This window comes from Anser anser (assembly GCF_964211835.1).
Source record: "Anser anser genome assembly, chromosome: 2".
In the NCBI taxonomy this organism is placed as follows: domain Eukaryota; kingdom Metazoa; phylum Chordata; class Aves; order Anseriformes; family Anatidae; genus Anser; species Anser anser.
In genome coordinates this window covers 88,589,162-88,609,545 of record NC_139721.1, presented here as the reverse complement: position 1 = coordinate 88,609,545, position 20,384 = coordinate 88,589,162, and the positions used below count along the sequence as shown (strand labels likewise).

Sequence of the window (20,384 nt, the reverse complement as noted above, 5' to 3'; positions counted from 1 at the left end):
CAGAGGATTTTCATTCCGTGATAACATTTCGTAACATCTAGCAGGAAGGACATCTGCAGATTAACTATGTGCTGCTTGAAAAATCACCTGATTTTAGCTGCTCTGAACTAGCCACTTCCAGCTTCAGCTGATTTCTAAGAACGTCTATTGGACCAGATAGATGACAGCTCCGTCACATTAGATTTTCACACTATTACTTTTACAGACCCTTACAATATTCTTTTTGATGGAACTGCAGAATTGTGAGGTGGAGCTGCCTAGAAAAAAGCTGGTATTAGAATTGTTAAAAATCCGTTTTAAACTTTTTCAACGTGGAAAACTCAAAGTAACAAGGAATGACAGAACTGAGGAGGGAAAAGCTGTTTCCCTATCCACATTTTCACTGTTCTTTTCCTAACTCTTCCCATGTATACTGTAACCAATTTAGGATGGAAGAGACCAGAAACATACACTGTTATTCCAGGTGAGGGCATGATGTCTATTTACACCTCACCGTTAAGATATTTTTATTCTGTCTCTGTACCTTTCTTAGCAATTCTAATTTGTTTTTGGCAATTAGTAATTACTACACTGACATTTTTGTCACTGACAATTCATTATGATCAAAGCATCTAATTTCTGAATAAGAATGGCCAGTTCAGAACTAATAACTTTATGCACAGATTCAGAACTAGTTTTTCTCTTATAGCAGCCTTTTGGACTTTATTGGTCAGCTCTTCCCATAAATGCACTGTTTTAATACTTTAAAGAACATAGAGTTGTGAAGTATGGTTCCCCTTTTCTAAGAAAAGGGTTGCTCCTCCCCAGAAGTATTGTCTTTAACAAGCGGTTTACTTTTTTTTTGGTGTTGTCTCCTTCCATATTCCACCACTTTGCCCAGTACAGACTACATCACCAGCCCACAGCTCCCTAGGTGTCCCCTACAACCTTTTTTTTAAAAAAAAAAAATAATTGTGTATTACCACTAATGTCTTGGTACAAAAGTTATACAGTAAAGCTTGTAGTATTTCATCTTTGAATTTCTGTAGAGCCCTAACACTATTTGTTATTATTCTGTTTGTTTATCACCCTCTTCTAGAGAGGCTGCAGTTTGCTGTAGATTCTTTGAAGATTATTCTAATGGGAAAGAAATCCTAAAGAAGATTATTATAACGGGAACCTTCCTAACTTTTCACAGTGAACACAGAAACAGAAAATACATTTAGTTCTTCTGCTATGGCCAGATCTCTAAATTCTTCTTTTCTACTTTATCATCTACTGGCACTAAAAAGTGTCTCAAAGATTTCCTGCTCCTGATGTGTTAACAGGACTATCAAGATAAATCAACTACAATTACTGATTACACTAATCGTCACATTTTTACCTTTTCAGTGAGCTGCTCCTCACACTCGGTTCGCCTTCATTACCACAGCTGTATACAAAACTTTCCAGAGTACACAGTCTTCTTCATTACATTTAGATAACGTCAAGAAATTATCCTTACTTCTGATCGTCTACATTACCCTCTTTTAAGTAAAAAAAAAACCGAAAAAAACAAAAAAAACACAAACCTTCTTTAGACTACTTCCTTGATTGTTGATAACTGCTCTCTTTACATACATGAATTAAGAAACCCTCCCAAAGATGTGCTAGTGCATAGATCAGATGCCAGCCTGACATACTACTTGATCAGGAATTCCTACCTGTTATGTTCTTATCTTTGATTTGGACTGAACATATATCACAGTCATAAAGTAAATGGCCTCACAAAACAGTGTAGACATCTGCATGAAACTTTCCTTTTACAGATAGCCACTGAAGAATTCAAAGGATGTCATCATCAAGAGAAGAAAATAAGCGTACATTCGTGACAAAGACAAGAATGCAGCTACTGAGTAGCTGAGAGGATCGGAAATAGTGTAGATGCACTGTTTTACATACTCAGATACTGAACATGCTCAAGGACTTCAGTAGGTGGGTGAAAGACAACACGCTGTCCATGTGGAGTACAAGGAGGATCATCTGGCACCGTGTGGTTGACAGCGTATCCCACTTAGTCTGCAAACCTACAACTATTTTAGTTAGTCATGCTTTAACTTGTCTACCAGCTCCAGAACTAGTCACAATCACTGCTGCCTTCTGTCTCTCTCCTCATCTAGAAAGACAGTAAGAGGGTGTTTTTCATGTATAACCCTGGTCAAATTATTCAGCTATGAGTGAGTCTCACTTTTAATAATGTGAATAAAAATAACAAACATCATACTATATACTTATAAACTATCTAAAAAAAACTCAACTGACTCATAGCATAAAATCAAATTACAAAAATAATATAAAGTTTAGATCAGATTTCCAGAAGAAATGGGAAGTCTAGCTTTTTACTTTTTGTAGACAGTTTATGCTGATATTACTTTCAGCAAGAGTCTGTTTAAAAGTTTAAAAATTACCATAATTTCAAAAGCATGTTTAAGATTAAACTCATTTGAAATGCACGTTACTTGTAAGAAAACCTCTCTTTTTAATAACATAAACAAAGTTCCCCAAAATACAGTATTTTTTCCCCTTTTTTTCAATATAAAAAAGTGAATAGACTGGTCACATTTATGTGTGCTTGCATGCATGTACATTTATGCATTTATACATGCACACACGAAAAAGTAAGTGTTTTACTATATTTCATCAATTTGAAATGCACACCCAATTTTCCAATTTTTTCAACATCCAAATTTGTTGAATACCTGTCCCAATTCTTTCTAAATCCAACTTCAAATTAGATATAATTTTTATATTACATTATTTTATATTTACTTAACTTTGAGATCTCATCATACACTCCAAGGTACAGGAAGCTTGTTTTAGAAGAGATGAAGCCTTTCATACAAGCATAAATGAACAATCAAGACAGACCTGCTGAATATGCACAGTTCTTTGCAGTATTATACTGGGTATGACCTCAGTCTGGTAAGCGTTGTGCTAGAAGAAAACAAACCTTAAGACACCTACTACACACAAAACAGTTTTGTATTATGTGTACATGATACTAGGAATGAAAAAAAAAAGATTTTTCAACAGAAGACCAACAAAAGTAAAGAAAATATGCACTCCGGATTTTTTTTCCTCTCTCCTCATGGAATCCTGCATATTATGTAGGACTCTTTCTTCATACCTGAATAAAATAACTATTTGTTACAGCATTTTTTAAATCACAAGCTGCATATTCAGGAAAACAAAACAAAACAAAGCCAACATTCGGATTTGACAAAAAAAAGATACGTGACATTCAAAAAGCTAAACATGATATATCACATGCAAGAAATATTTACTCAGCAGAACAAAGCACGTGAACATGCATTTGAAAAGAATCATGAAAAAATGGAATATCATAGCAACAAGACTATCAACAGACACCCAAACCTGACTTGCATCAGGAACAATAAATTCATTGTGAGGTATTAGTGTTTCAACATAAAGCACGCATAATAGTGCACCACTGTGCATGAGCGTATTTCCAAGTTTTTGAACACAGGCAGAAAGAAGAGTTAAAGGAAGTAAGAGACACTTCAACAGCATTTAAAAAGCAAATAACTGCACTTTAGTCACATGAAGATAGCAAATCTCCTTCTAGTACAGATATGATAGATCATGCTAGAGTTGTGTGACAAACGGAGAAGAGCTGGAGACAGGGTTGTAGAAGATCTTACCACTAAGGCTGAAAATCTCAACTGCCTTGGGGCTTTTTGGCCATGGGATCTCAAACAGCTATAAAAGAAACACATTTTGGAGAAGAAAAAAAAAAAAAAAAAACAAAAAAACCCCACATAATATGTCACCTAGCAATGATCTGAGCAATTTGTAAAGGTAACTGAATATTTTTCCATTTTTTTTTGAAGAGACTCTTTACACACCATTTCATGAAATTGTTATTTTGTTTACTATACCACGTTTCCAATTTCCTGAAGACCTAGAAAGGTACTTATGCACTAGTTCATCTACAATCATGATCTGTAATTTAGTTAAGTCACATTAAAATGCAAATTCTTTCTGAGGCATATACTCAAGATTTTGAGACCTGCATCTCCACCAGTTTCTCTTGGTTTGTAGCAACCTGAATCTGCTTATTCTCAGACATGATTTCTTCTGCCACTGAAAAGAGGTGAACTATATGTAAGGCAGACCAAGTAGCAAGATATTTATACAATGAAATCAGCTTGCATTGAATGAATTGGTAAAGGATAGAAAATACTTAAGGACACATGAAGACTTTAAAATATTTTTCAAAAGTGTTGATACAAAGCATTAAAGCACAAACCTGAGAAATTTGTTGCCTTCTAAGGTAACTCTTAAACACAGCACAAAGCAATGCAAAAAAACCCAACCAACCAAACAAAAAAACCCACAGACTGCCATTGAGCTACCAAGGAAAAGAGAATATTTGGATGATATTTCCCTATGTAATTAAACTCAAAGTAGGAAATCACTCAGCTTTACAGAATCTCTAAGATTACTATGACACTCAGAGACACATACTAACAAATGTCCATGTCCAAATGATTTTGCTAATATGCTAACAGTTTGCTAAGAGAACCCACCATTACTTTGATACTGACATCATCCTATGAAGAGGAGGATATGAGCCAGTTTTCCACCTTATTAAATAATTTATTCTTAGATGCAACATAAGAATATCTCAGAGCGGAGAGTGCAATTGCAAGCCATAACTAGATCAAAGTCCAGGTCACCAGCCCTGAATTAGACATTACAAACTTAAGGATAAATCGTCACAGGACTTCATGTACATTATAATGGATTCATAGAACATAGTTACATATTATCGATTATTCTCATTGACATCAACTTGTTCTTATGCCCCAACTCAATCAGCCAAAGTTCTTGATTAATATTCAGGATTGCTAGCCAGGTTTTTTCATTCTAAATATGACTTTATATTGGTTCTTCTGGTTGCCCTTCTGGGCTTCATCCTTTGTTAATGCCTACGTCACAAAAGAGAGACAGATTACCGAATTATACTGTTAACTTTTCTCATCAATTTATTTATTTTTTGATTTACTGTGTGACGGAAGATAAAGCCTCTTAATGTTTGCTATGTCTGAAGTTAAAACCAGAATATTCTCTCCCTACAAAAAGAGTTTTTTCACTAGAATCATCCTTATTTAGTCTCACTGCAAGAGCTTATAAAAATGCAGATCTGTGACACAAAAGTATTAAATTATCACTGCTGTGACTTGATTTAGGCCAGATTTTTCTGACAGACCAATAAGTAATTTGTATGCTACTTATTACTACTTTCCAACTCCAATACATGTAATGGCACATTAGTAAATCTAATACAACAAAATCAAAATGTAAATTTATATAAACAAAGGTTGAAGTATTTACCAACTAAAACAGATCAGTGAAAATAATGCATGACATTTTAGAAGCCACATACTTGTGTATGCAGAGCAACCGAAATGTTAAAAGCAAAACAACAACAACAACAAAAACAAACAAACAAAACAACAATAATATATAGGAACTCATCATCACAGTTCAAGTTACCATTTAATCTCAATTACAGCTCTGCCAGTTGGAAGAAGAAAAAAGACATAAGCTTCTTAAATGCTAACATCAAAACAAAGAAAATACTCTTGAATAATATCACAGACAACAGAATAGGAGGGTGAGATGGGCAATAATGAGAAATAGCATCTGAAATACATTAGACATAGAAATGGTATGTTTCACATGATGGCAATGCATATACATATACAATTGCCGACTGAATAGGATGATTAATTCTGAGATTCACTGATGAAAACAAAGTAAACTTTTATCCTGGAGTGACTAGTATACCCAATTTCTTTCTGGAGCTTCTCCAAAGCAAATACTTGTCAAACCACAATCCTTCTGAAGTTTTAGCATCCAGCTCTCTGTGAAATAACTGCAAATTTAAAGCTAGGAAGGCCAATAAAACACCACAGAGCAAGCAAGAGGGCAGCCAAGATTGCAACAGAGAAGTCAACCCCCTCCTACAATCACACCTTCCCACAAAAAACTACAGAGCTAAACCATTCTGGGGATAATACAAGCCAAGAGACATTCACATCAGGAGCAATGATCAGTGCAGAGCTGCAGCCTAGCCTGTTTGTCAGAGCACACAGGCAGACTTACAATTTAGAGGAATGCCCTGAACTGGTTGTGTAAATGGTGCCAGAGCACTCAGCCAGAAGTGCTAAACCTGATAACCTTAGCCCTGCCTTAAAAGATCATAATATGGATGACATTCTGCTGAGAGGCTGACAATGCTATCAGGAAGACAAATTAACTTCACTTATCTAGACTTTTGTACCAAAGTATATAATAATTTAATTTCCCCATTCCTTTCCTATTTTTTAAGTTCAATCCATTTCACAAGGGCTTTTAGACCATATGTACAGAACGCCTTGTTTCTCAAGGCAAAATAGCAGCCCTGTTTTAACTTTCTTCTCCCTCATTTTTCATGGAGGCCTATAGATTTCTAAAGAAATCATTTATTAAGCTGTAGGAAGTATTTTTCAATTGCATATGTTGCCATCAGTATACTGAAGAATTAAGCTTTAAGTTTATAAGTTACTCATACATACTTGTATTTTATATACATAAATGTGTAAGCTGCATGGTATGTTTTTAAAGCTTTTGCTGTTTCCTTCAGAATCTTGTCCTCAGACATAACTCTGCTTTGAAAAACCTTCTCTGTTGATATACAGATGTCCTACACAGGAGGGAAACAGAAGGGTGAAAAAAATAAGTTTTACTTTAGTCCAGGGAAGTAAGCTTTTCTTATTTTAAAAAAAAATTAAAAAAGGTCTTTATTTGGCAAATATTCAGAGCACCTTAAATACACCAAATACATCGTCTTTCAACTACTTTTCAGGTGTCCTGCATTTCTTTCCTGATCACCCCAGGAACTGACAAAGGAAGCCCTAACAGACTGACTTCCATATGCTAAAGCTGTTCTTTAAAAAAAAACAAACAAAAAAACCCTCTTCAGTATGCAATTTCTTTGATTAATGACTGATGAAATAAATATTTTTTCCTAAGTACATCTGGAAGGGTTTTGAACAAAGGATTTGAAATAATTTTCAAAGTATTGAATGGAAAATTCTGCTTATATGTCCTTTACAGAAGCTTCCTTAGGGCTCTATTCATCATCAGATTAAGAAGTTTTCAGCCGAATTCCCACATGTTTTGAGACTTTGATTATAGTACAAAATACTGAGTTCAGCAAACAAATGATAACTGAAGTTGCCAAGCTGTCCATCCTAGAAAAACTGGGTGCTCAGAGTGAACTGACAACGGAATCAGTTTTGTTCCTGTACAGCTATGATGTGAAAACTTCTTCAGACACATTTGGGGTCCTTGCAGTCAATACATAAGACAACAGTCCTACATGGTTTTGTTTCAGCTCGCATTCTACGGAAATATACAGGTGCATTTGGCTAAATGTTCTTCAAAATGTTAAGAAATTGTTTTTTGTTGTTTTTGTTTGTTTTTAGAAGATCACACGCAAACCTCAGACATCACTGCTCTGACTGACTTTATGACACTGATCTCACACTCAAATGCATTAAAGCAAGTTCATCGACACATTCTGACCTTGAATTTCCCATGAATTTGTTGGTAACAACACAGTGTAAAACTGGGCAATGGTTATCTAACATGCCCTTCCAGAATTTCTCAGACTTTAACATTTATTTACAAATTATTAAAAACATACATAAATGCAGAAATAAATAGATGCATTTATTTCAGTCTTAAGTGACTACTTTAGTACTACATCACTAAATGAAAGGTCTATGCTTGTAATGTGGTTAACAAGAACAGGTAAACTGGGCCAGCCAAAGGTTTATCTAGCCCTGTATCCTGTTTTTAACAGTTGCCAAAATTGAGTACCTAGGGGTACTGAAGGAACAGAATAAGATGCGGGAAAATACGTAATGATACCTCTATAAAATACAATACAGCCTCAAATGAACTGTAGATCAGGGACTTTCAGAGGAGGTGACTTTGTATTTTAATAGCCTTCAATTAATTTGCTTCAATGAACCGTCCTGTAATTTATATTTTTAATCCACATGTACTTCAAGTTTTCACAACAATCCTGTGTTAAGGATTTCCAAAGCTTAATTGCATCCTTTTATTTTCTCAACCTGCTACTTGCTATTTTTATGCTTCCTCATTCCAATAATGGGAGAGAAAAGGCATGTTCCTTATGGTATCTTAGAAATACATCTAACAGAATGGTTCCAGCACACCCTGCTGAAAGACTCCTTCTGACCTCCCATTAACACAAAATTAGCCATTTACTCTCACCTGTCTCCCACATTTGTTTTTATTGTTTGTTTAAAGCACAGGAAAATCTTCTCTTGAATTCCAGACTTATTTCCTTTTAGAACAAGGAAACTCAGCTAATGCCTGTTGAAAATTCTACTGGCCTACCTCAAACTCTACTCAGCGTTCTCTCGGTTTTCTTGTCTGTGATTTTTACCACAGATTTTTAAATACTTCTGACATTTAAAAATACTTATTTTAACATATTTCTACTACTTAAAAAGTAGACATTTTTTGTATTCACCACAAAATTCTCTTAAAAATTATCCTGATGTTATGAACTGGCCTACAGTAATGTCAATGGCCATAACTATGTCAGTGATCTCTTAGTTGTACTACTAATCAAAGCACTTAATAAGAAATGGCTTAAGAAATGGAAGAGGATCGTTCTTGTTATAGAGAATCTTACCTAGGAAAAGAAAGTGTTTGTCATATGATGCTGTGAACATAACATATAGCAGGACTTGAAAGAACTTCCGTATTTTTAAGCTACAGTAAATATTTTTGAAAATTTTTGTTAAATTGGACTCCTGAATACATCTGGTTACCTCACATATATTCCAGGAATGGGGAAACTTACGCTGAGCATGAAAAACGACATGAGTATATGCCGCCCTCTATTTTCCTCAGTGTAAAAATTAAAGATGTGTAGCTTAAGAGCAGAATTCCATTGTTATTTAGATTCTGACTACAGCATTTTGGAATATAAGCAGAGAAAGAATTTAGGCACCAAATGCACTTCAGTAGGTAAACATGCAACATATGCAACATCTCTTCTGCCAGTAAGAAGAAAAAAAAAAGCAGACTCAGGGAAGGAATATCATAACATTTGTTTCAAAACAGCTGAGCTGTTTTATTCAACTGTATGTTGAAACACGTGAAAGAATATAACATGTTACTCTGCTGATAGGCTCACATGCTTTGACAAAACTGTGTGCCAGGACATTCCTTACTAAATTAGTGACTAATCAGATGTTGTGCTGGGAAACACACCCTCACGTGTTACAACAACCCAGGCGTCTGCAACAAGAAAAAAAATGGGTCTACAACTAAGTTCTCATGCCCTCAGTAAATAATTTCCATCATGCGTTTTGTAATCTAATGCCTGTATTTGGCAAACCAGATGCAATTAAAGGTCAATATCCTACTGCTTTATAAACTCTTGCTATTGACTGTCACCGTTCTAAAGATTCTACGCAATGAAATCCTTTCAGTTATATTCTTATAAATTCCTTGTTCCATTATTCATAAAGGAAGTAAGAAACATTTGAGTTGTCAATTAAACCAAAGTTGACTTTTTTTTTTCCCTTTCTTCTTATTACCCTTAAATTTCCAATACGCTTTATAAGTTATTTAGAATTTGAAAACTTGACATTAACTCAACAGGCTGTTGGGAAACATGCACATACTTTCTTTTTGTGCAAAATATTCTTGCTGCATATGGGGAGTGTATTGCTTATGGAAAACTGCGTAGCACTATAGACTTTACAACCTGTGTTCTTGTTGTTGAGATTTGAGACAGTACAAAATGTTACTTAAATAATACAGTTTATCAAGCCACATACAATGGTACAGAAAAACAAGCTTCCTAAGCAGAGGAAAGAGCCACGGATTCAATGACTTGTTCAGAGGTTCAAAGGTTCTAGAAACCTTTTCATTGTCTGCAGAATGATGTGAACACTGGTCTGACAATGCTGCAACCAATATTCAGGTACAACTGGCCTGGAACAATTCAATTTCCATGTACAATCATATATATATATATATATTCTCATAATTGGATTGATGCTGATTGATGTGGCAAGAAAAATTCTGTGAGTGGCATCAACTGTGACAAGCAATCACTGAAAATGGGAGGCAAATGCCTGTGATAAATAAACCTATGGCAGATTTGGGATTTGATTCAGTAACCTTTCCATGTGGGACCAATTTTAGTTCTGTCCCCAAATAGTAAAATAACAAAAGCAACACTTCTTCCTAAAGGAAACAGATAATTTAGACCAACATTAAAAGGGAAAAAAAGCCAATTGTACTTACAGCAGAAAAATACCTCTTTCATATTTTTGTTTGACATAACCCATACCATTTGCTTTTCATGCAGTCTTTCATTATTATATTAAAATACAGAACACAATTAAGTTTGCTACCTGCTTTTATGAGATTTTATTCAAATATGATTTGACTTGTTTCAGAAAAGCAACTTCAAAATGAAACACTCCATTTTTTCTTAATCCTAAAAGTAGTATCTCTATTTAAAGTAACACTGGGGGCTCCCTGAATGCTATAGTTTATAAATACCCTTTAAGATGACAAGTCAAATGACTTCAGGATTGTAAGTTATCTCCCACAGTTGTTCAACTGTTAAAATGGAAAGCGGTAAGAATAGAATAAAAATATCCATGGTGAAAATGTTACATGTGCAATGGAATAAACATAAGGAACAAGGCACATGAGCGTCCTAACATTAATCTTTACACTTAAATTTACCCTTTACCCTTTAAAAAGGTCAATTTTATGAACTTCTCTGTTGATGAGCAATTTGAGGTCTGTCATACTGTTCAAAGGTCCACACTGGTCAGAAATGCAGCCTTCCTCTCTGTACTTGTGATCTGTCCCATGCTTATTGCAATAATATTCTGCTAGTTCAGGCATTTATAATAATACCATGCAACGCTCCCTAATTATAAAGAGCTTTTTAGAAAATATACACAAGGCAAAAAATATCAGCATTACATTTGTGAACAGAACAAATCCCTGAGACAATCAAACACACCAAATAACTATTTGGTAATCAAACAGACTGTTCCTAAACTAGACAGTAGTTCAAATGTACTGTAAGATAAGACCATACAGAGAGTTACAAAAAGAATGTGTTGACTGTATGTCAGTTTTCTGTCCTCTTCACCAGGCTTCGTACCTTGCTACTCTAAAAAAACACTGTTGTTTGTTAACCAATTCAAAGATAAAATATAATCAGCTGAGATCTCACTGTCTAGAAAAATGGCTGAAACATTTTATTAAGTCTGCCTGGGCTCTCGGATATCTTTAATGCAGAAGAAAGCCTTACTGACTCTTAAGAGTTTGGAGTTGCACTAAAAAGGGCATTCTTTACTTCACGAGAGATTGACTTTTCCAGTTTACACTGTCTACAGCCCCTTGGAATACAATACCTCAATTTTAATTTTTTTATTTTCAAGATTGCACACCAACCAATGACCTTGTTTTAGTGTATTGATATACAGCTACTTCTGCATAGACACAACAATAACTTGCAAGACATTTGAAATAGATTACCACCATAAATTAGAAAATCCCAGAATACCAAATGCTAATTCAAATATGTTCATGGATGAGGAATAAATATTCAGGGTGAGAGCTGACAGAGGCAGGGAATTGCAGGCTCTTCATTTCAGAATGCTGTGACTGTATCCAAGTTTTCTCCATTCCCTGTCTGAGCCTGGTAGGAAGTATCTTGCTGCCCTTCAAGAGACAGTTCATAACGTGAGGCTAAGTTCAACATATGCACTGAAGTACACCTGTCTAAGAAAGAATGTTACTTTTTGGCTGACATTTTATGAGAGTATGTTTAAACCTTTTGGATTCTCCAACTGGATATTTATCTAAGATAAGAGGGGTCTTTTCCACTTTCCCCCACATACACTTCATTCCAAGTTTCACTTTCTTATTGAGGAAATACATGTCAATCATGTCCTTGGACAGATTTTCCTATAATGCTATTTAGGTAAGCAGCCAAAATAAGAGCGTACTCTTCTACACCCTGCCTCTGAAGCATGCTATTCATAATAAACACTTTGTTAATATAAACGAGTCAAAAAAGTAACAAAGCAAAGTGTTTTATACCGCAAGTGCCGTACTAATCAGATTTGACAACAACATATACAATGTATGTGTCAGAAGCTGAGAATTTCCAAGCAATTTTGAATAAGCAGAGAAAGAACAATAGATGCTATGCCTTAGCAAACAGAATTCAGTATTTCTGAGAAGCTGATCTGCTCAAAAATGGTCAGTGAACACCATCTGCTTAGATTTACGAAGTACGTGAGCGTTTTCTCTTTTTCTACAACTCATTTAATACTTTATGTGGAGCTCTTGCACCCCAGAACAAGCAAAGCTAATTAATTGCTTCAACAGGGGTCCCTCAAGACATACAGAAAAAGTAAGGCAGATTGTACCAGCACAATATTCTCTTGAGTATTTCAGGTATAATTTTCCTATAGAGATGTTCACTGGCTTAAGAAATCAACCCGTGAAGGTGGGATAGATAAGTATTTGAAGAGAAGCTTGCAGCTCTCACCTTACATCCAAAATGCGTCCCACAAACTCAACACAGGAGAGGGTACATTCTCTTTTCCCTATAGTAAGGCTTTTAAAGCTTTATCTCTCATGCTAAAAAACACTTGTGATAATACTGCTGCATCAGTGTGGAACAAGAAAGTATTAACAAGTGAAGGACACCTTTAAACTCCCTCGCTGAAAGCTGAGAAAACTTGGCAAACTACAGGCAACTGAATGTTCTTGCACTGTACAAAAGAGCAAGTTCAACTGCAGGATCTGCCATACTTACTCTTGCCTAAAACAGGAGAGTAGATCTAGGCACTTGTTTTTGAGATGGTACAAAGTGAAGAAAGGGACAAGTGGCACAGCAGAACTGCAGAGTAACACCAGCTATTATTGCATTTTTCTCTGGCTCGTTTCTCCACCCACCTCCTCGACTGAACTTACTGTATTCACTTTATCAATCTCCCTTCAACTCTCATCAGCTTTCAGGAGCTGTTTTGTTTTCTTAATGCTGAAAACAAGCTGAAGGTTAAAAAAACACACCGAAAACAACAACAACAACTTTGGAGGTTACATTTTTCCTCAGTGGTGCTAATACGGGTATTATGTGACATGCCAGCAAGAATGACACAGAGCTATCAAAACTGGGTCAGCTCAGAATTAGCAGTTCTTAGGTTGTTCACAATGTAAAAATCCACCTGGCTGCACTCACAGACACCTTTAACAGAACTGCATTTTGGGCATAAACAGATCCACAGGCAAAACTCTTATGAATAATTGAAAGGTGACTGTAGCTCCATACTTACTCAAAAAAATAAAGGTAGAGATGGCTTTATGTTACAAGTTGCTGAAGAAAAGCTGACATAGGTTTATATATAAAGCGATGAACAAAGGCTGTATTTCCATCCTCCCATCATTATGAAGCTAGCATTTTTTCAACTGAGTGCAAGAGTTCATTTTTACCAATGAGTAACAAAGGAAATTAATTACTGAGTCACTTTTGCACAGGATGCAGCATACCCTGCAGTTTGCAAAGGCTATATTTATGTCAGGTATTTATTTCACACATTTAACCATGGATGCAATGACTTCACTTAAATAAAGGTATTTTAAACACACACGTCTCATTGTGCTGGTGCCCAGGTGACCTATTTTCCAACATGGAGGCAAACTGACAGAATGCTATGTACAAGGACCTCTAGAAGCCTCCACATGAAAACTCCTATTCCGTGCTATTTCTCCTTCTGATTTATACAAGAAATAGCATTCATTTATCCATGAAAAGAAACTAAAAAGAATGCTTCAAAATACTTAGAAATGATTAGCTTGGATAGTCTGATTTGATAGAAATTTCAGTATTCTTCTGTATCTTAAAGTTTAATTAAAGATTTGCACAAAAACACTTTTGCTATCAGAAGAGCAGGAAAAAAAATTCAGAAGTAAACAAGGGCAATCTCCTAAATGACTCCCTAGTATCTTGGTGCTGCAAAACCCAAGCCAAAATATACAGTAACTAGTAAACCTGTCAGAGCTGTCTAAATAGTTTACACATTTTTAAATAACTCTTGATAATTCTGACTACAACTAGTTAATGAATTAAAAAAATATTATCAGAGGAAAAGACAGGAATGAAAAGACTAATCCATTTCTTCAGGAGTTACAGTTTATTAAAGGTAAAAAAAATAGAGTGACCCAGGCAATTTCAGATCAACTGCTCTCACTTGGATACTTAGAGAGATACTAAGTTAACAACACAGCTGAGAAGCCCTTAAAGCAGTCAACAAGGATTACTCCATATACAAACAAGCAAAAAAGAAGGCGTATTTCTTTTTAAAAGTAATTAACCTGCAGTAAGGAAAAAAATAGGAGCATACATCTTAACTCTTGTAATGCTTTTGAAACTTTCCTATATAAGATTTAAAAACAAACTGCTAAAATATGTCCTATATGCAGTACCAATAACTGCACATTTAATAAAAAAGTCACACCAAAAGGCAAATATTAGAAAAATCTCATTATATGAGATTTATACATCCTTAGCACTTTCATGGAATACCTGTGCTAATCCTTCAGATGACTCAGTGAAAATACCCTGAGAGCAGTGGCAGATGCTATAGCAGACAGAATCAGGGTTCACAGAGGAACTCAGAATGAAAAATGGTAGGAAACTATCAACCCGTCAAATTCACCAGGGATGTATGATACTCGATGAGCCAAATATACAAATGCAAAAAATAGAAATACTAAACAAATATTATAGAGAAAAAGAAGAGTGTTCCCATCAGAATCTAAGCAGCTGGAAGTTATTTGCAATAGTCTCAGAGAAAATAAATCTATGCCTGGGATGTATTTGCAAGATGTTTATAATATATAGCACAATTAATCTCTTTTACTTAACAATGAGAAGGCCTTGGTTTGAGGTAACATGCTAAGAAATACATGGATACTGAGAGAAGAGCAACACGAATGATCAAAGTTTCAAAAAGCCTAAATCACAAGTCAGCAAATATCAAATTGGGGTGATGGAATATATCCCAGTTAAAAACAGCTAAAGAAACCTCAGTAAAACTCCCCTGGTCGTTTGCTTCTGCCCTTACTTCCTCAGAAGTTACTTTTTTCTTGATATCACAAGAATGCCTTATTGCTATTTTTAACTGATAGGGACAGAAAACAAGTTAGGGTTACAGAAGTAGATATGCAATGTTTGGTAACTGTAAAGAGGCTAGACAATTCCAGTATTTTCTCCCCTCACCTCTTCCATGCAAACTCCGTAACAAAAGTTGAATTGAGCTCCTGGAGCTGAGGAAGTGGAAAATGTCATGTGATGGCTCAGGAAGAATCACACTGAAGACAAATTACTAAAGAATCACAGGAAGTTGGTCTGACCTCAAAAGTTTGTAAGCCACTCTTTTCATGAGAAGAAATCTGTTACATGCAGAAAAACAAAAACAAAAGCAGAACTACCACCTACAACAAACCAACCAAAGATACAGTTAAGATACAGGATACAGAGTATCTACAAAGGTTATGCCACCTCCTTCCTTTCCCTGCGCTTAAAAAAAGAACCGACCAACAAAGAAGCAAGCAGAGGTGTATAGGAAAACACATTAAATGCTCTTCAGACTTCAAGTGTGACTCTTTTGAGTAAGTTACAGACTTTCTATTAAACTTTTATTACTTTTCGTTCCTGTAAGAAAACTAATATACCAAATGTTACCAGAGTGTTGATTTTGTAGTTTACCAACTATAAAAGTAAACTCTGAAAAAGAACACACTACCCGAGAACTAAGTTAACAACTTGGGAATGACAACCACTAAGCATGAAAAAGGTAACGCACTATTAAAAAAAATACTAGCGTCAAGCTGTTTTTATAATAGATACATTTTTTTCTGCAATTTACAAAAGCCTGGGCTTTTATATATATGTATATATAGAGAGAGAATAATATTTAACCATGCATGTTGTTATATGAACTGGGACAATGCATTATATAAAAATGGAATTATTCTGTTTTAGATTTAAGCAGTACAGTGGCTACTGTATAAATAAAATCTAAATTCAATCTGTAAATAAAACTCACATTTCATTTGCTAAGACTGTAGTTCCACAAGTACATATCTGTTTTCTGCGGGACTGCAACCACTTTTTTTTTTTTAAACCAAAAACATGTAAGAGTCATATGTTTAAGGAGAACTACTTGAGGTATGTTGTATAGCTTTTATGTAGCTACATATATTTCACAACACAAACTCATAGGAACATATGAGCTAAAATGAACAGAACAGCAAACTTTATGTCAGGAGTAGAACTCTTTGATTGCACTTGATGCCTTCAGATTACACTGAAGCAACCCAAGAAGGCAATATTTGCATTCTGAAGTATATTTTTGCTTACTAGACTATATCCTGCCCTCTGTCTGCTGAGGCATTTAAGAGATCCACAGGGAAGCGTTTTTTTGTTTGTTCTAATGCCTGTTACCAGACTTCATGCAGTTGTGTATAGCCATGTGAAGAACAGATCTAATATGGATGACCAAACCAAGACTGAGCATCTGAGCAACAGAAACTGATAGCAATAGCCCCATCTCAGCACTGGCCCACAGATGACTGCTTTGGCTTACTTTAGCTTTGTTACTATGTACCACATCAAGGAGATGGATTAACAAGCATAAAGCAGAAACATTTCTGTTACAACCATGATTGTTTCATTTTCCTAATGGAAATCTCTTATTACCTAATCTGCTCATCTTCAAACAGATCTCAGCAACACCCTGAGGGAAAGGACATTTGTTTTGAGATATGATTAAGCAACATATCCTCAAGGTCTCAAGAGTGATCTGAAGACGCAATCATACTGTGCTGGATATTCAATTCACAAAAACTGCTTGCATACATAGTGACAGAGGTAAATCTAGTCCCCAGGCTTGTCTGTCAAACCCTGCAGTGATTACTGCTGTGTAACGGTATCCCAGCACACTGCTGCAAGAGAGAGCTTCTTATCGTAGGCATTAGCATCGTTCGATGACATCTTTAAGATAGATAGGCCTTCAGAGCAACAGGAAAGAATGATACGAGGACCTTTTGTGTTTACTTACCTCACCCTAGGTTTACAGTATATTCAAGGGAAACAAAAAGTAGGACATATCTGACTAGCCTACAGACATCTGATTTAGGACAAGATAAATCATGCTATCTACCTCACAACGTATTTCTACTCTTTCTTAATTGATCACGAAAGACGACTAGGCAGGCTAGATCAGAAATCTTTAGTCAAATGACTAAAAGACTGTCTTAAACCAATGCAGCAGGCAAAGCATATGCAAACCAGATGTATGTAAAGCCTCAGACATAATAAATGAAGCACATCCTCATAGTGTGGTAATTTGATGAAAGGGGGAATTATTCATCTTTTGTGATAGCATGAGTTTTTTCGATTGCTGTCTGTGACATACTAGGAGAATTTTGCACCAGTGCATTACAGAGTTATAATTATATTTGAAAGATTTTTTTCTTCTTGGAAAAAACAACAAACAAGACCAAGCAAGAACCAAACATTTCTATGACTTTCAAGCTCTGCACACTGTCAGTACACAATATTGCACTTCACAGACTGCAATGACCATTATAATGTATACAGACTTCTTTGATCTACGCTGACACAAGCATGGAATTTGTGTAGGTCAAAAGGTGAACTCAGGTCTTGAAAAGTTACATTCTGAATTTGAAGCTGATCTACCAAGGCAGGGATTTAACACCTGCTAGCCCAGTAATGGATGTAGTATTCTATCAATAACATTTGTTCTCCTGAAAGTAGGCAGCAACTTCAACAGCACTGGGAGGCCACATCCACCACCACGGTAAAGTCATGAAAGAAATGTCTGAGTGAGGTACTGGAGGGGATTAGCAAGAAACAGGTATGTTCTGGACAACAACCGCTGTGTGTCTGTAGGCTTCTGTCAGTGTCCTGGTTCCAGTTAGGACAGAGTTAATTTTTCCTCATAGTAGCTGGTAGGGTGCTATGTTTTGGATTAGGATGAGAAGAGCGCTGATAACATGCTGATGTTTTAATTGTTGCAGAGCAGTGTTTACACCAGGCCAAGGACTTTTCAGCTTCTCGCTCTGTCCTGCCAGCGAGCAGGCTGGGGGTGCAGCAGGAGCTGGGAGGGGACAGACCCAGGACAGCTGACCCAAACTGGCCAAAGGGGTATTCCATACCATCTGACGTCATGCTAAACAATATATAGGGGTGGCTGGCCGGGGTGGGGGGCCGGCTGCTGGGGGATAGTCTGGGCATCGGTCAGCGGGTGGTGAGCAATTGCATTGTGCATCACTTGTTTCTTACACATTATTATTGTTAATACTATTATCATTATCACTATTATTATTATTATTGTTATTATTATATTCCTGTCTTAATAAACTGTCTTTATCTCAACTCACCGGCTTCACTTTCCTGTTTCTCTCCCCCATCCCAGAGAGGGAGGGGGGAGGGTGAGCGAACGGCTGTGTGGTGTTTAGCTGCCGGCCGGGTTAAACCACAACAGTCAGTGAGGCTATAATCTTAGAAATACCCAATCTGGCCAGATACCGAACAGAACTTCATGATCAGCTCATGGTTTTCAACATCAAGTACTAAATGGCTTCAATATAAAGATGGCTGCCAGTTAGAAGCTGCAACCAAGAAGAGCCTCTCTTCTTTTAATGTTCCCATTTCCTCTTACGGAAGTCTAAATCTTGACTGGTCTGATGAAATGTGGGCAGCAATGGATAAGACATGCTGTTCAGGGTAATGCGTATTCTTATTTTTCCCTCCTCTTGGGAATGGGAGAGTGCAAGTCTATCTGCTAGGCAAGCCCCACTCTGGGTTTCTTCCCAGAAAGGTTCTTCTCTTCAGAAAGCAGAGCCAGGAGAACCCTTTTAGAAGTTCCTCAGGAACAGAAGCAAATTCAGAAACAGAATGCACTGAGAAAGGTTCAGGATGAGATCTCATCTTGGTCTGGTTTTAAAATTTTTTTAACATCATGTAGTAGTAAATGTCTCCATTACAAACAGAAGCCACGAGTCTTCTTACATAGACACATTTCAAACAGGAGACAATTACCATTCTCCATTTGAGGTAGTACAACAAAAAAGAAGCATGTTGCTCTACCTTGTCAGTGCTTGAGCAGTGCTGAATAAAGATCAACAAGGACTGAAAGCAAGTGCAACAAATCAAAAATATCTTCACTGAAGGACTCTTAATGCTTAGATCTTTGATGCTTAGAGTATACCTGCAGCAGAAGGGATGTGCAATGTACATGAATGTTGCGAAAAACTGCAAGGATCAGAACAGTGATATTTTATCACAAGGCAAACATAATAGTGCAACACAAAGTTTTACTCTGAAAATCCTCACAAAGCTGTGCTACCATTTATGAAACATCACAATGAGATACTGACTAATTTTCAAAACCAGAATTGCATAACAAAGTGCTCTTTTTTTTTTTCTTTCAAGAAAAAGTGGCTACAGCCAGACAGAGGATGCATGGTAACAGCTTAAAACCATCGGGTCTAAGACACAGTGACATCCAAGATCATATTGTAATGGTCTTGAGCATCACATAGTATCATGTATGGAAAGAAAAGATTGGGTATCCTTTAGTAAAAGTCAAAAGGAATTAGACTGCTGTACACAGTGCTACCAAAAGCAATGTCTCCATGATTATAATGATTTCTGAACATCTACTGTACAACTTTCATAAATATAAAAAAAAAATCAATCCTAAAATTGGGATTGATCATGAAACTGGGAAGCTTTAAAAGTGACGCTTTACAAAAGGTCTTCTTAAAAACAAAACACATCCAAAAAAAGCAGATGTTTGGAAAAAATCATCAGCATTAATGGAAAAAAAAAAAGCTTTTTAAATGATAGAAAGTGCATTGAATTCCAGGTTTTTTTCCTTCATTTACTTTGTAAATTTAAAAGTCAGTAATAGTTTCATTTGGGGAAGAACCATACAGATAGCTTTTCACGTTTATGCATACATATGAAACAAAAATTTCCCCCTCACTAAGCTTGTATACGGGCTGTGGGCACCTGTGGGTGAGGGTGTGTGTCTGTGTTGTTGCCAAAGCGCAGGGCGATGCTGGGGCTGCCCAGTGCAGGCTCCTCTGGCCCTACCAAAGGTCACGGCTGGGCCCAGCAGCCAAAATGGTGGTGACTCGCCTCGGGGACAGGCTGGGAAAGGGAGAGGCTG

At 36.3% G+C, this 20,384-nt stretch overlaps 1 protein-coding gene across 1 annotated transcript in view; it reads right to left on the bottom strand.

The window, feature by feature from the left end:
* RETREG1 (reticulophagy regulator 1) overlaps positions 1-20,384 on the bottom strand; it is a 65,345-nt gene that overhangs the window by 26,290 nt on the left and 18,671 nt on the right. The gene's annotated exons all lie outside the window — the stretch shown is intronic.